A 15194-nucleotide genomic window follows, 5' to 3' on the forward strand; every position below is an offset into this window, starting at 1 on the left:
TTTATTTATTTTATTTATTTTTAAATGACTAAATTGTTTAAAAAAAAATAAAATAAATTTGATCACTTTTATTGCTGTCACAAGGAATGTAAACATCCCTTGTGACAGTAATAGGTGGTGACAGGTACTCTTTATGGAGGGATCGGGGGTCTAAAAGACCCCCCACCCCTCCTTTACACTTCAATGTATTCAGATCGCCGAAAACGGCGATTCTGAATACCGGATATTTTTTTAAAACCGGCGCCATTGGCAGCCGAGTAAACGGGAAGTGACGTCATGACGTCGCTTCCGTGTTTACGATGAGGAGACTGGAACGAAGCCGATTACGGCTTCGTTCCAGTTCCTCCCCAGCAGCCAGAGCCGACGGATCTTTTTTTTTTTTTTTTTTAACAGGTACGTTTTTATTTATCACCATTAAATGAATTAAACAAACATTAGTACAATACAACAGTGCATCGTACAACACAACATAACACAGTGTTCAGTATCCAGTCGGTTAATCAAACTTACAAATCAGCTGATAAGGGTCAAAAGGTAGAGGGGAGGAAAGATGGTGAAAGGAAAAATGAAGGAGAGGAAGAAGTGGGGGGGGGGGGGGGTGAGGGGGGGGGGAAGAAATCAGAGGCCAAGCCTCCAGATACAGCTCATAGAATAGACAAACCACATCAATTCTGCATTTCACTCGTAGCATTCGGTAATAAACAATTAGATACAAGAGAACGTCCCAGATCCTACAACCACCCATCCCACGGTTGACCCGACTACACTCCCACCCAAGGTCCCCAAATCTTGTCAAATTTAGACGGACACTTCCGACTCATGTAAGTCAACTTATATAGTGGAAGAGCGGAGTCAATCAACCCTTTCCATTGAGAAATCCCAGGGGGGTCCACCTTCTTCCAGTTTAGAAGAATAGTCTTCCAGGCATAAAATGCCGCATAAAATACAAACAGTTGCCTATGCGTGCCCACCACCACTCCATCACACACCCCCAACAGCAGGACCACAGGGTCCATCCCCACCGAGAGGCCCCCCACCGAATTCAGAACCCCCACCACCTCCCTCCAGAAGGTCTGAATAACTGGACATTCCCACACTACATGCATAAATGTCCCAACCTCCACACCACATTTCGGACATCTATCGGAGCTTGGTGGGTATATTCTCGAAAGTCTCTGTGGAGTGTAGTAAGCCCTATGTATAAACTTCAGCTGAATGAATCTATCTCGTGCAGAGATCATCCGGGGGATATAGTTCTGGATGCCTTCCTGCCAGTCCTCCTCATTCAGTGAAGGGAGATCAGACCTCCATTTGCGAAAAAGCGCAGACTCTGCTACGGGTTCCGAAGCGGAGAGCCGGAGGTATAAGGAGGAGAGGACACGATCAGCATATTTGGAGATAAGGAACTTTTCAATCTGGTGCGAGCAGACCGAGATTGGGGCAGGGAATTGGGCCCGCGCCGCATGGCGCAGTTGCAGGTATCGAAAAAACATCTTATTCGGCAACCCGAAGTCCCTCTTAAGGGTATCAAAATTTAGGAGGACCCCCCTAGGCATAATCTGCTGTATGGTTGTGATGCCATATTTGGCCCACAGGGCAGGATCCGGGATGGAGTTGAAATGGCGCAGCTGCGGGTTGCCCCACAACGGCGTATGGGGTGAGACTTCCAAAGGATCGTTAAGCTTCCTCGACACCTGCATCCACACACGCACCGTCGTCGCCATGTTCGACGTGACCGTAGGGTGAGCTTTAGGGCCCCTAAATACCAAATTACTAAGCGCAGCATAAGACCCCAGAATGGCCGCCTCTAGGTTAACCGACGGATTGGACCTCGACTGCACAAACCACCACCTCACTGTCACCAGCACCGCCGCCCAGTAGTATTGTTTCAGGCATGGCAAGGCCAGTCCCCCAGCCGAAAGAGGCAGCTGAAGGGCCCGCCTCCCCACCCTGGGCACCGCTCCAGCCCAAATAAACGTATTGATCACCCGATCCGCCCTGAGGAAAAAGGAATTCGGGATCAGGGTAGGGGTGTTTCGAAAGACATACAAAAACTTTGGCAAAAAGGTCATCTTCAGGAGGTTGATTCTACCCACCGGTGATAAGGGCAAAGACTTCCACACTTGGCACTTGACAGTCAGGTCATCTAAGATAGGGTACACGTTGTCAACTAGGTATTGCTTGGGATCTCCTCTCACTAGAATCCCCAAGTAACGAAACCCCTGCACAAATTTCAGTGGCGTTGGCGTGACTTCATCACGGGGGTCTTGAGAGAGTGAGAACAACAAGGATTTATCCCAGTTAATCCTAACTCCCGAGAAGGAAGCAAATTCCTCCATAATACACAGGGCCCTCTGTAAGGAGGCAGATGCATCAGGTAGGTAAAGCAGTGCGTCGTCCGCATAAAGCGAAATTTTCTCACTAAGGGGGCCCACCCGCAGTCCCACAAACTCCTCCGACGCCCTTAAAAGTATGGCGAGGGGTTCTATTGCCAGCGCAAAGAGGCCAGGGGACAGAGGGCACCCCTGCCTCGTGCCTCTACCCAACACAAATTCCTCCGACACCGCACCATTGGTGCGAACTCTGGCCACGGGGTGGTTATAAAGCAGCCGAATCCAGGAGATAAATTTGGGGCCAAAGTGAAAGCGCTCCAAAACTCCCCAGAGAAATTGCCATTCTACAGAGTCGAACGCTTTTTCCGCGTCTAGCGACGCCACTACTCCTTGTCCCCGACCCACCTTAGCCCTAGAAATGTGGGTATAAAGGCGTCTAATGTTAATGTCAGTGCCCTTGCCCGGCATAAAGCCCGTTTGATCACCATGAACCAGGGTCAAGATGACGGAGTTAAGCCGATTTGCCAAAATCTTTGTCACTATTTTTGCGTCAACATTAAGCAGAGAAATTGGGCGATAGGAGGAGCAATACTCAGGGTCCTTATTCGGTTTAGGGATAACGACTATCACCGCCTCGGACATAGTGGGCGGCAGACTCCCCTCTGTCAGCATGGTACGGAGTAGGGCGTGAAAGCGCGGCGCCAGTGTGTCTGCGTGCATTTTATAAAACTCTGCAGGTAGGCCATCGGAGCCCGGAGTTTTCGAACCCTTGAGAGAGGCAATAGCCGCCTGAACCTCTTCAAGAGAGATCGGGGCCTCCAGGCGAGTACGGTCACCATCAGAGAGCTGCGGAAAATCCACCCGGTCTAAAAATTGACCAAGGGCTGCCAGAGTAAAAACCTCCCTAGGAGCATAAAGGGCCTTGTAATATTGTACAAATCGAGCGTTAATTTGAGAAGGGTCTGAGAGCACCTCATCGTGTTCCCCTCTGATCCTGGCGATATGTGCCACAGAAGCCCTCTCTCTAGCCAACCAGGCCAAGAGTCTACCCGTTTTTTCCCCCTGTTCAAAAATGCGTTGTGATTGGGCCAACAAGATCTTTCTACTACCCTCTGTCCTGAGCAAAGCGATCTCTCTGTGTACCGACTGCAAGGCAGTGTATGAGTCTCCGCCACCCCCCAGCGTATAAGCTCTCTCAAGGTCCTGCGCCTTCTTCTCCGCCTCCGCCAGTGCCAACCGAGAATGCTTCCGGGCCTTGGAAATGGCAGACTGATATTGACCTCTGGCGTAGGCCTTAAAAGCGTCCCATAGCACCGAGGACGTCGCGGTGCCGGCATTTACCCCCCAGTAGGCTCCCAACTCCCCCTCCACCTCCGGGGCTACCCGCTCGTCCGTTACCCAATAACCAGAAAGTCGCCACATGGCTGGTCCCAGGGTAGGGCCCACCTCAAGCCGCAGCAACATGGGAGCGTGATCTGATATACCCCTAGGTAAGATTTCCACATTGACCGTGCGGGGAAGTAACAAAGCGTCTGCCAACAGCAGGTCAATCCTTGAAAAAGAAGCATAAGTGGCAGAATGGCACGTGTATTGTTTATCAGTAGGATGCTTCCACCGCCAGATATCAGCGAGCCCGTAGAGATCCATCCAGGTCATAAGCGGGGAGCTCTGACCCGCCCCCCCCCCCCGAAACCTATCCAGAGAGGGGTTCGGGGTCATATTAAGGTCACCCGCCAACAATATAGCAGCCCCTGGGTACAATGCCATGATAGGGGTCAACTTGTTGAGGAGCTCCATGGTAGCCGGCGGTGGAACATAGACACCCATCACCAGCATCTCCAATCCATTACACATGGCATGGATCACCACATACCTGCCACCCGGGTCTAAGTGGAGATCTAGAAGGTTAAACTGAAGAGATCTGTGCACCAGAACACTGACCCCCCTGGCATACACCGAGTAAGTAGAATGATAATATGCCCCAACCCAGGGTTTCTTGAGGGCCAGCGTCTTCCCACCCGTCAGATGAGTCTCCTGTAATATGCAGATCTGTGGGGAGTACTGCTTGAGAAATGTGAATACCAGGGAACGTTTGAGCCTCGAGTTGAGGCCTCGCACGTTCCAGGACAGAATGGTTAGAGGAGCCATAGAGTCATCTCAGAAAAAGACGCGGCCTCCCGGAAACCACCACCCAAGACCCAGGAGACCACCCGATATTCCTCCAGTCCAAACCCCCCCCCCCCCCCAGAGATCCCCACCCCCCACAGTAGTAAATAGAAATTCCCAAAATTCCTCCCTTAACACCTTAGACCTATAGCAAAAATCTGACCTCAGCACTTCACATAGAGACAAAGAATAATGCATATAAAAGAATTTCCTTAACACCGTACCCAAAACCCCTCCCCCCCACCCCCCACCCCGACACCACCCCCCAAACTTCGGTGTGTCCTAACCCCAAACCAAACCGCCCTGGCAATAACCATGGGGATGCATGAAAAGATGAGCACCATGTGTGCAACCGTCCGAGCACCGCAAGTCCGGCCCAGACCATCTGTCGGATAAAAGGGCCCTGCAGAGGCATGATTATCTAAGTTCACCCGGCAGGAGCCGGGGGCAGAGTCTTGAAAAAAAAAGGGGAACTGTTGCATAACAAAGGAAAGAAGTAATGCGCCACCAACAAATAAAAGTCATAGTCAGAATAAGCTCAGGCACAGTAAAAACAGTAGGCAGTCAATCGGGAAGTAGCGTAGTAGTACACCGCCATTGTCACAAAGCGGAGCTCAAGCCAGCTCATGTCCAACTAGACCGGCTGGGGCGCCGCGTAAATTGAAGGTAGGGTACAGGTAGAAATCAAACAAACAGCACCCCAGGGGCAGCTCACCGATCATCTCTGTTCCTCGGCAAGGTTTCCAACCAGGTCGCAGCATCATCCGGCGATGTGAAGAAGCGAACCGTTTCACCATCTTGGACACGAAGTCGGGCCGGGAACAGCATACTGTACTTAATTCGTCTATTGCGGAGGTTGAGCTTAACCTGGTCAAATGATCGACGTAACTTCTGGGTATCGATAGAATAGTCCGGGAAAATCATCAGTCGCGCCCCCTCATAGGTAAGGGCCTCCACCTTGCGTGCCTCCCGTAGCACCAGATCTCGGTCTCGAAAGTGGAGTAGGCGAAGGATGAAGGTGCGTGGAGGAGCCCCCGGAATTGGCCGGACGGCAGGCATTCTATGTGCCCTCTCCACCGTGAAGAAACTTGAAAAGGGTGCCTGGGGTAGGAGTGTGCGAAGTAGATTTTCTGTGAAGGTGTGGGGGTCTGCTCCTTCCGCCCCCTCAGGCAGTCCCACAATGCGAAGGTTATTCCTTCGATTCCTGTTCTCGGAATCTTCTGCCCTGCTTTCCAGTATCTTCACCCTGGTCTGCAGCGTTCTGAGTGTCCCGGAGTGGTCTCGCAGCACATCCTCAGAGTCACCCACCCGCCGCTCCGCTTCAGTCAGCCGGGCGCGGAACGAATCCATATCTCTGCGGATAAGGCTTATATCGAGCTGCACCGATTCGATCTTGCCCGTCAGGGTGGATTGGCAGGTGGTGATAGCCTGCATCAGCGCCGTAAAATTCGACTGCTCTGAGAGCGCCGGGTCCGAATCTTCCGACGGAGACGCCATGCTGGCCGCAGGCTTCGGGTCCGGAGATAGGCCGGAGTTGGGCCTCGGCTTTGATTTGGCCGATGCAGGGGTCCTACGGCAACCGGAATTGCCCCTACCTTTGGTCATCCCCTCCCGGGACCGTGCGCACCGGATTAGGCTGCTCCACGAGCGGTATCTGCAGGGCTAAGGGTCTTTTGCAGCGGATGAGCGGCCGGAGCTCTCAGCAAGTGCGTCCGCTCAGTCGGCCATCTTGGACACGCCCCTCCGAGCCGACGGATCTTTAATCGGTGCTCCCGATCGAGCGGGAGCACCGGTAACAGCGGCGAGAGGCGGCGGGAGGGGGGGACGTCCCCTCCCGCTCCCCCGGCATAACAGCCGAGCGGCTTTTAGCCGCATCGGTTGTTATGCCTGGATAGCCAATCGCCTGCTGTAAAAAACGGTACCGGGATGATGCCTGCAGGTGCGGGCATCATCCCGGTATAACCCCCGGAAGCCGAGTACGCAGATGTGCGTACGCTCGGCGGGAAAGGGTTAATCTTGACCTTAGGTTAGATTGCCACTTTCAGGAGAGGACTAGGCAGAACATGTGAAAACAGAAAAACTGCACAGTAGCGCCCAGGGGTCAGTCCTACTGGATATAACCCCTCACCCTGCTTCCTGCAGCTCAGTTCTTCTTCATATCGAGGCTTGGATGCTAAAAATGCTAGACCGGACACGATGCGAGGCGTGATTATATATCAGTGATTGGCTGTCATTGCGCTGAAAACGAGGCTTGGATAGCGCGATCGGCCACAAAGTAAACCAGATGGATATACTCATAAGGCTGTTGAGTACATCGAGTATATTGAGTATATTATGGGTTAATTAACTTATTGTTGGTGACTTGGCATATTGTTGACTATTTCCGAAGGGGCTATTTAACGGATAAACAATTTTTCTTCCCACGAGATAAACACTTCCGGTCTATTACTGGAATTGACGTCAGGCGGAAGCACCGATTGGCGTCCTAAACGACGTGGGGGTCACCATTCTTTTATAAGCGGTGCTGGCAGAGGAGGTCCACACCCCAGATGACGATTCCTTAGTTGAAACACGTCGGGTGGATTCCTCTGCAGACACAGCTATTTCTATATTCATGTACATGTCACTTTTTGATACCATCAAAATGTACGTTTTTTTACTCTTAATTATTAAAATTTCTACGTGACAATATTACGCTATGTTGGGTTTCTGTTTCTATGGTTCCATGTACGAGATTATCATTCTATTTTGAATCGGACATTAAAGATTTTCTCACCTATTTTGACGTGGTAATAAGCGGAGTCCAAGGAATATCCATATCCATCGGATACATTCCATATACAAAGCCCATAAGACTTGAGGGACGTATGTCTTACCAAGTCTAAGGCCGCGTACACACGGGCGGATTGTCTGCCCAACTAAGTTCGTCAGACAATCCGACAGACAGTCCGTCCAACATTTGAATGAACGGACTTGACCACACACGATGAACAGACAGTCCGCTGAAAGCTTGCGCGATGACGTGTACAGCACGTATGACGGGACTAGAAAAACGACGTCCAATACACTGCAATGCAACCTTCGGCCGTGTAAATCCTTTTTGAGCATGCGCCATACTTAGTCCGTCCAACTTGCCTACACACGAGCGGACTGTCCGCTGAAACCAAGTTTGGACGGACAAAACCAAGTTTGGACGGACAAAATTACGGAAATTCCGAAAGACTTAGTCCGTCAGACTGTCCGCTGAAAAAGTCCGCTAAAGCCCACACACGAGCGGATTGTCCGCTGAAACACGGTTCAGCGGACTAAGTTGGGCAGACAATCCGCCCGTGTGTACGCGGCCTAAGTCCTCTGGTAAGCCTCGACCATTCTCACGGTGGTGGCGGTGTTGCACGTTAGAAGAGCATGCATTGTTTCTGAAAGTAGCTTTTGGGAAAACTTACCTCTCTACTAATTCACCATTGGACTTATTTGGCACAAGCACTTTTTTTCTGATTATCATCTGTTAATGATTATTATTCACTTATATGTACATTTCAATGTTTAATTTTTTCAAATATGGTTTTGGCTCCTATGTATAATTAACATTAGGAATATGTTTTCTTGTTTAAATGATTTATATGGTGATTTGTATAATTTTCTTTGTCTTTATCATAGCGCTACACATTTATTTTTCTTTATGTATTTGGGGACTGAAAAGGTCCGTTGCGGTCGACCCCATTCCTTGTAAATGAACTTATTTTGACAAGTCAGATTTGGGGACACCTTTAGGTGAACGGGCTGGCTCATGGGACCCAAAAGGGACCACTACATCAGCAGAGGGATCTGCTGGCTCCTGAATCTTCAGGGTATCACGTACAGCTGTGATAAGTGGTCCAACAAGCGATTTGTCGCGCACGGCCCTGGACGGGGACTCAACCCCACTGTCCGATCAGTCCTGGTCAGCGTCATCTGAAACGACAAAGCAGGGGTCACCAGCCTCAGCAGGGCCTGAGTCTGCGTCAGAGCTCTCCCCAGATGATGGGGGGCAGGGGCCGTTTTTTACAAACTTTGCGCCCATGCACTGCCTCCATCTTGGCAACGAATGAATTGAAGACAGCCGACAAAGCGTCCAGAGGCACTGCACAGTCTGTAGCCGAACCGGTTGCAATTGCCTGGATTTCAGGGGAAGAAACACCAGTTTCTGAAGCAATGCTGATCCTACCCTTTCTGCCACCTGATGGGGACTTAGGACAGTGATGGTCCCACTCTAACTGCTACTGGCTGAGGGGCTCTTTCCCGCAGGGCTCACCACCCTGACTGGTTCTGCGCTGTCCAGCTAGTAGTGCCTGTGTCCTGTGTCAGCTCCCAGGTGCATAAGGGACCACACAGCGCTGTGCATAGCTGCTGCAAATGGCACTGAAACTGATAAAAAAGTGTTCAGGCTTCAAGAAAATGGCCGCCAAGCGTCCAGTATAAAGGACATAATCACAGGGAAAATGCCCACTGAACTACAGGGAAGCATGTTGCTCCTTGCCCCACCAAAGATGGCCGTCGAGCACTGTATACCATGAGGGACAGTGAAACAAAACAGGCAGATAAATGGCGGTGAACTTCGCTACAGCGATCAGCAGACACAGCCTCCAGACACCTTCAGGGAGAGACCTACACACATCCAGGGCACAGCCAGCCAGCGCAGTTCCCCAGGTGAGAGCCCCCCGGAGAGCCCCTGTCTATGGCACACACGCCGCTCAGCTCAAGCAGCATCCCCCACAGGAAAGGGGGGAGGGAAGAAAGGGACACGGAGAGAAGAGAGGGAGGTGAGGGACCCCTGAATTGACCTCCCAGGGAATGGCCATCTGCTCAGCCCCACAGAGGCAGGGAGAGCTGTACTTACCAGTCCTGCAGCGCTAGGAGACATTCCATCACAGACCCACTCTCCAATCAGTACGGGGTGGCTGCTGGCCCTGCACACTAACACAGACATCAGTAGCCTGGTCATATGTGTGCCCCAAAGCAATAATGCTCACCGAACGCATCTGGGGCTGAGGCATGTTGTGGCCGACCCAGCACAGAGCTCTGGTCTGCACACGCTCACTACAAGGATAAGAGTATCCAGCCTGTCACCCAGCCGGCTGTTGATCGCAGATCACAGAATCTTTAATCTTGCGCAAAAAGCAAAGCTTCTGCAGAAAAAACATGGACCGATGGGCCCGCAGGGTTCCTAGGTCCTTCTTCATTAGGCAAAAAAAAAATAAACTGAAGCTGCAAGGCAGGCTGAGGGGTTGTTACCCAAGGGATCGGCCCTTGGGCGGAACTAGAAAGTTCTGGGTTTTATATTACATGTTAACATGTTATGTCTAGTCCTCTCCTTAAGGTGGCGTAACAACCCAATGGTCTAAAGAGAGGAGCTGCGTCAGTGAATATAAGAGAAATGTTTTTGTATAGCTGTGAAAGTGCATTGTAAATCATTTTCCCATTTCTGTAGGAACAGCAGATCTGGTTGTTGCGCTGGGGTATTGAGAAAAGTATACATTTTGGAAAGTGCCTGGTATAATGTACCTTCGTCCCTACAATAGTCTTATAGAGTTATCAGGTCGCTTTAAAATGTGCAGGGTCTGGTATTGAGTGTATGAAATGGTGTAGATGGATCGCCTTCCAAAACGATAGCTGAAAACTCCAAGTATCACTCGTCAGTGATTGGATCGAGGCCCAATGGTTCCCATCTACATAATATAGCACGCAATCCTTAACCTCCGTCCACAGCTTTTCATACCCAGTGTGGTCTAGTCCTGGTGTGAGCGACGGGTTGCCCAAAATAGGGAACAGAGGGGACTGTTTGGATGACAGGGAGGTTGTCTTTATTACTATGGAGCCTACGTACAACGTGACGCCTATGATAGGGTGTGCAGTCATGTCTGGGGGGAGTTAGTCCTAACACCAGATTGCCCCCTTCAATTGGACACCTGCCTGGGTACGTTATATTTGAACCCATAGTATGGTTTGATCATGTCTGTTCCAGTCAATAATCCTCCCTAGATGTACCGCTTGGAGTAGTGTTTCACGTCGGGGAGGGCTAGACCTCCGTAATGTTTCTGTAGCGTCAGGTATCGTCGGCGCAATCAAGGTTTTATTTGTGACCAAATAAATTTTATGAACATTGAGTTTACTTGTTTTAAAATACAGGGAAGTTATCCAAATTGGCAGTGCTTGGAACAGATACAGAAATTTCGGGAAATTGCACATTTTAATGAAATTGCACCTTCCAAACCAGGAGTGGAGGCCTTTTCCCCATTCCTCGAGCAGTCCTTTTACCTTGGACAGCATTGGTGGAAAGTTCAATTCAAATGCGTGTTTCAGGTCTCTAGGTATATTGGTTCCCAAGTAGGTAAAATGACTATCGGGCCATTTAAAGTTAACTTTAGATTGCAGGGGGTTCAATTTATAGGCTGTCATGTTCATGCCCATAGCTGTAGATTTGTCTAAGTTAATTTTTAGATTAGATCTGTTCCCATAGCTCTGGAATTCTTTAATTAGGTTGGGGAGAGATACCACTTGATTAGTCAGGGAGAACAAGAGATCATCGGTATAGGCAGAGATCTTATACTGGGCCTGATCAATGGTCATTCCTGAGAAATCCGGGTTCTGGTGTATCGTGCATAAGAAAGGCTCCAGTACCAAGGCATAGAGAAGGGGTGATAAGGGGCAACCTTGTCTGGTACCATTGGAGATGGAGAAGGGGTCAGAGAGTACTCCATTAGTTTTGACCTGGGCTGTTGGTATAGAATAGATGTTAGAGATCCAGCTTAGCATGTGCCTACCAAGCCAGATGTGTTTAAGAACAGAGACCATAAATTCCCAACTCACCCGGTCAAAGGCTTTCTCTGCATCTGTGCTGAGAAAAATGCATGCTAACCTGGTCACTGAGGCCCTGTGTATAAGGTTAAGCACCTTAGTGGTGTTGTCCCTAGCCTCCATTGAGGGGACAAACCCCACCTCAACTAAAATGTATCAAGTTTGGCATATATTGGGATAATCTGTTGGCTAATATTTTAGTAAGAAGCTTGAGATCTAGATTCAAAGAGATATGGGCTTGTAGCTGCCACAAGCAGACGGATCTTTTCCTCCTTTGGGTATGAGGGAGTTGTGGGCACTTAAGGTGTCCCAGTGAAGCCGACTACCTTCCATGAAATAAAGAATTTTAGCATGTGTGGGCCGAGAATCAGCAGGAGGGTTTGATAGTACTGAAGAGTGAACCCATCTAGTCCTGGCGCTTTACCCGTTTTCATATTTTTAATGGCGTACTGCAATTCTATGTGATGGGTTCTTCCAGGGCAGCGGCACTTTCCTCAGAGTTTGGGAATATTAGATTAAGTTAGTACCCTACGGCAGTGTCACTGGACTGCCGTTTTGGGAGGTTATACAGTGAGAAATAGTAGGCCTGGAATTCATTGGCAATCTGGGCGGGTAAGACTTTCCTCTGTCCCGAAGGGGAGATGATTTGCGGGATGTATGTGTGCAGTCTATGTTGTCGAACTGTTCTAGCGAGGAGTTTCCCGCATTTGTTCCCCAATTCGTATGTGAGTTTCCTACATGTTTGTAATGCAGCTTTTGCCTGATATTGTAAATGATCTACTGTCTGTTTACAGAGGGTCAACAGTTCAGCTTCTAGTAATGTTGTCGGGGTTCTTTTGTGTGCCTTTTCTAAGTCATGTACTTTCTGTAGGAGCACCTTTAGTTGTTTCTTCCCCTCTCTTTTGATATGCATCCCGTGCTTAATCAGAACCCCTCTAATCACGGACTTGTGGTCTTCCCAAAGTATCCCAGGATCGCAGTTGTCTATATCGTTGGTTAGGAAGTACTAAGATCTTTTGTGACGTCAATCAGTACTATGGGGGTCTGTAATAGGCTTTCATTCAGTCTCCAGAATTTCGCTTTGGTCATTGATGTCCGTGAAATAGAGTAACGCATACTAAAGGGGGCATGGTCTGACAAGGTTATGCTACCTATTTCCGCTGTCTCCACTGCCTCAAGTTGGCCATGTGGTAGCAGGAAAAAGTCGATGCGCGAGTATGTTTTGTGTGGGGGTGAGAAGAACGCTTAGTCCCTCACCCCTGCATGGTAAATTCTCCATACGTCTATCAGTTGGGCCTCATGGAGAACCCGAGTGATGCGTTTATTCACGCTGGTGTGCAGGGAAGAGGTACCAGCGGATGTGTCCATCATTGGATTCGGAGGGACGTTGAAATCACCGCCCAAAATCAAATGTCCTTCGGCAAAGTCCATCAGGTTGGTCAGTGTATTTTGTATAAAGTTATCTTGTCTGTCATTTGGTGCGTAAATCATAGCTAGGGTCACCAACACTTCACCTATAAGCCTTTTAATAAACACATACCATCCCCCCTCCATGTCGATTGTAGTGTCCCTACAGGTCCAGGGTATTTTCCTGGCTAGGAGTATGGACACTCCTTTGGATTTGGCTGGTAAGTGAGTGGAAAGCACCGATTCGTCAGACATGGCGGTGCCGCTGTCTTGAAGTGGGTTTCCTGAATGAACGATATGTCTGCTCTCGCTCTTTTGAGATCATTCAAGAGCATACAGCGTTTCTCAGGTACACTTAACCCTTTGGCGTTCAGAGAAAAGACCGTAACATAGTCCATCGCGCTCACGTCAAAAATACAAATGGGGGGGGGGGGGGGGGGGAACTTGGTGAGAGCTGTTTGGACAGGGGATTATAGAGAGGGGGTAGAAGGATAAAAAGAGGGAAACGAGAAAAGCTAGAAGAAGAGTAGAGTGGACAATCAGTATCGCTGATCGTCTGGTCTAGATTCAATTATCAATAAACAACTGTGTGCAAGTTTTTGCAAAGAAACACGCTTCGGTTAACACCGGGAAGATGTTTCAACCTAATGGGGATGAGGTTAGACTATGACTATGGGAGTTAACCCAGGTCCGCCCAGCCCACCCACCCTAAAGTATAACTTAGGCATGTAACATGGTACAATACAAAACATATAGTAATTGGTCAAGTAAGCAAACCGCATCATCTTTAAGTTACCTATGCATTCCAACCTAGCACCAGTGCTAGAAGAAAAAAAACAAGAAAAAAGAAAAACATACAAACACATATACCCCATCTGTGAGCAGTAAACGACACAGCCTAAGCTCAAAGGGGGCAGCACCACTACCCACTACTGGACCCCACTGACCTAAACTGCGGTAAGGATGTGGCTCCTTCCATCTCCTCCGGGGTTGTGATGTAGAGTAGGTGGACATACAGAATACTTTAACTTACCGGTACACTGTGTGGGAGGGCCCAGGGGTCCCCATCTCAGGCTGCCACAAGACGTATAGGATGTCTTCCCGGTGCCTCACTCAGAGCCATCAGTAGGGAGGGGGTAGCTGATCCATGAAGACCATAAATAAAGCTCCCTGGCTCCAGTTAAGAGAGATTGATGGACCCCAGAACTCAGGTCCTCCAGATAGGACATGTCTCCCCCCTCAAACATATAAACCCACCTTTAATTTAAAACATTACACAGCTATGGTACCAAATAGCAAGTGTGTCTGCCCACCTTGGTCACAGAGTTTCCTTATGTGCCTGTACACTCCAGAGGAAAGTAGCACCGGTGAGATAGGTGTTCTCTCTACTGTTTCCATCTGGTGTGTCATTCCTGAGCCCTGTCAAAGTCTGCAGGCATTCAGTCTGTCTGCCGTGGGGTCTCAGTTGAATTTACACCGTCTCCAGCAGACGCACGGAGGGCTTATAAGAGGGTGGGGGGGGTGGGGGGGCGCTCAACAGGGAATCAAAGCAGTGGCATGCTTCTGGTGTCCATTACACCAGGCAGAGGTGTCAACATGGGGGTACAATTGGGCACTCAAATTTTCCCCTTGCCAACATTCTCCAACAACCCATCCCCTCCCAGTCTCTCACCCACCCTAGGTGACACATACATGATGTAGCAGTCACCAAGGAGCAAGGAGGAAGTTAGGCAATTGTCTTGCGGGATCTGTATTCCAAATGAGAAGGTGGAACCCCAGGTCCTACCGTCAGGCAGGCCCAACGGGCAGACCACAGATGGGGGTATAGCAGGCGGTGCACTGGGGATGAGGAATCAACAGGTGTGAAAAAAGATGCATACTCTCAATACCACGGCGGCGGCGGCCGCTAGTCTTCTCTGGTTCCTTCCGGAAAGGTGATGTGGGATCTGCGTCGGCTCCTTGGAGGTCTCGTGAGCGAGGCCTCCATTGGCTTGGTCCTTCCGGCCGGGAGGCAAATTTTGGAATCAGCTGAAGCCAATCTGGGTCTAGTTCCAGGAACTCAAACAATGCAGCAAGTTCTGAAGGTGATTGTATTGTTTCTTAAAAGCCACTGCTATGGGGAACCCCAAGGATAGCTGATGCCAGCATGTTGTGCAATTTCTAGCACCGGTTTCAATAGAGCTCTTCGTTGCAGGGTAGCTCTTGAGAGATATGGCATGATCTGGATGGCAGCTCCATCGAACTCCATGTCTCTCACCTCTCAAGCTTTCCGCGGGATGATCTCTATGTACATAATTGCGGATTCTGCAGATCACATCTCTCGGGCGATTCTGGTCCCAGGGCTCTGTGAATCCGATCGAATGATGTAGTGGCTGGGAAGTCATTTCCTGCTATAACTCTGAAAATGGCCAGTGCAGTAGCTGCCAGGTCTTCTGTGCCAGTAGCCTCAGGTAG

The 15194-nt window shown here is 49.6% G+C and overlaps 1 protein-coding gene across 3 annotated transcripts in view; it reads right to left on the reverse strand.

The window, feature by feature from the left end:
• Nucleotides 1-15194, reverse strand: part of ADSL (adenylosuccinate lyase) — a 688779-nt gene that overhangs the window by 300729 nt on the left and 372856 nt on the right. The gene's annotated exons all lie outside the window — the stretch shown is intronic.

Source organism: Lithobates pipiens, unplaced genomic scaffold (assembly GCF_037356315.1).
Source record: "Lithobates pipiens isolate NorthernLeopardFrog02 unplaced genomic scaffold, aLitPip1_a1.2 Scaffold_23, whole genome shotgun sequence".
Classification (NCBI taxonomy): domain Eukaryota; kingdom Metazoa; phylum Chordata; class Amphibia; order Anura; family Ranidae; genus Lithobates; species Lithobates pipiens.